We start from the raw sequence: 2,625 nt of genomic DNA on the forward strand, positions 1-2,625 counted from the left end.
TTTTGAGTGAACTATCCCTTTATTTTAAAAGTTTTGTATTGTACCATATTTCAGTTACGCCATTAGCAATGTTCATAAATAATTTAAATACACACATTGTCTTTTTGTATGATTTTTCAAATACCTTTTTGCACACTGATTCATAAACTGGTTGGTTTGGCTCATGACTTTTTGTTGATTTTTTTTTGGTCACATGCTTAAGTGAAAAAGACCAGAAGATAGCCTACTTCTTGCACCAAGGAAAAGTGTCTGTTTACTGTATAATCACTTCATATGATAATATGAGAATATCAGGCAAGTCAATGTATAACACAGGCAAGAGTCCTAACATTGTATAGCCTACCACCGTACAAAGAAGAGCGTCTCTGAAAGAAAAATAAAATTGCAATGCACTCTGAAAAACACTAGAAACACGCTCAAAGCAAACACGCAGATGGACTGGGAGTGTGTCGAACACACACACACACACACACACACACCTCTTCTGCACGGGTGCAGCTTATAAACGCTAATGAAGCACACGCTCGCACATGCATCACGCCCGAAACAGCCTCCTACAGCAGGACGATTATGAGAACGGAAGCATAATGACTAAATAACATTATACCGCTGCGTTCATTACATTGTCTCAGTTCATTAGCCTTTAGATAAAATTAACTTAATTTATGGGAAAGTTTATGTACTGTAAAAACACAGGGAACTTTAAATGTTCTGAAATGGCGTTTGGTCTTGTACTGTATGGCGTACCTTGTCAGTGTCGTGCGCTTTGCTTGGCATCTTCTCAAATGATAAATAATGATGTTCTTATGTTTGTGTTGTGAAGGTTTGGCTTTGCCTTTTGATAATAATTCAGTCTGTGTCTCTATTTGAAATGTAGATCTGTGTTCTTGGCGCTCGTGTTGTGACTGAAGCGCAGAGGCATTCGAATGGTTTGCCAGCTTTCATTTATCAATGTCGTTTTATTGTGTCTGTTTTCTTCAGTAGTCTGGCTCTTGATTCACAGCCCCTCCTCCATCTGTGGTCTCCTTTCTCTCTCCAGACATTTAGTAAATGAAGTGCAGCAGAGCCGCATCTCATGATGTTCCATCTACTGGACCATCCGTGTCAGTGCACTCACTTTATTTACACGGTAGATCAGTATGTCTCAACCAGGGGTATGGAAGCTCATCTCTGCCACAGAGTTAAAATATTGAAAAAAGGTAATCTCACAATTCTGACATTTTTCTCAGAATTGCCCGTTTAAATCTTGCAATTGAATAAACTTTGGGGAGAATTGCATGACATAAATTCCAAATTCTGAGAAAAACAAATTTTAGTGTTCATTGTTTCATTGTTGCGATGAAAATTCTGAATTCTGAGACAAAAACAACAACAAAAAACTCAGAACTGCGCAACGTAAACTCAGAATTGCAAGAAAAAAAGGTCAAATTTGGGAGAAGTAATTTCAGAAATTGGAGAAAAAAAGTAAGAATTGTGAGATATAAACTCAGAATTAAGAGAAAAAGTCATCAGAATTAGATGATGTAATTTTGGAATTCTGAGAAAAAAGTTAGAATTACAAGATGTAAATTCAGAATTCTGAAAAAAAATCAGAATTCTGAGAAGTAAAATTTGCGAGATATGAATTCCGAGAAAAAGTCAGAATTGTGCATTTAAGAATCAGAATTATGAAAAAAAAAAAAGATAGAATTGCAAGATGTAAAAGAGATGTTATATCTCTTGAAATTGCATTTATTTAAAAGAAGTCAAAATAAGTTTTAAAATAAGCTAAACCAGCTAAAAATCAAGGTTTTTCTTATTTTAATTTACACACGTCAACAACTGCTTTTTGTCTTTGAAAAATCAGGATTCCCACAGTCTTGAAGCCTGATTTCAAAGTCTTTAAATGCCATGGGGAAATTCTATATTTCTTTTCTTTATGCCAAGCTCTAAAACATGCATTACTAGGGGTGTAAATCGGATGGTTCGTCACGATACGATACGATATCGATTCTCATACCCAGCGATACGATATTTGCCGATACCTCAAAAAATTCTACGATACGATTAGGATTCGATTCGATACAGGAGTATATCGATCGATATATCGATATTATGATATTATATACCTATTTTAAACAACCATCTACATTTTTATTAACTCACAAATGCAACCAAAATATATAACATGGAAATGTAGTAATCAAATGTAAAATAACTGCATAGTCTTCACTGTATAAATTAAATATAGATTAATCATTTTTGATGTTACAAAGGTTATTTAGTCAGGAGCAGTGAGCACTTGTATTTTTCTTTGACAGCTTTATATTTATTATTAGTTTGCTTTCACGAAAGCACGGATTTAATATAGCCTAAGCCTACTGATACGCATGCCTTTTCTTCCTCAACTGTTTAAGTGAAAGGGATAGTTCACCCAAAAATGAAAATTTGAGGTTTATCTGCTTACCCCCAGGGCATCCAAGATGTAGGTGACTTTGTTTCTTTAGTAGAACACAAACGAAGATTTTTAACTCAAACCGTTGCAGTCTTATCAGTCTTATAATGGCAGTCAATGGGCTCCACAGCTTCAAGAGTAAACAAAACATACACAGACAAAACCAAATTAAACCCTGTGGCTCGTGACGA

This window comes from Sinocyclocheilus rhinocerous, unplaced genomic scaffold, assembly GCF_001515625.1.
Source record: "Sinocyclocheilus rhinocerous isolate Xijiao unplaced genomic scaffold, SAMN03320098_v1.1 scaffold802, whole genome shotgun sequence".
NCBI lineage: Eukaryota > Metazoa > Chordata > Actinopteri > Cypriniformes > Cyprinidae > Sinocyclocheilus > Sinocyclocheilus rhinocerous.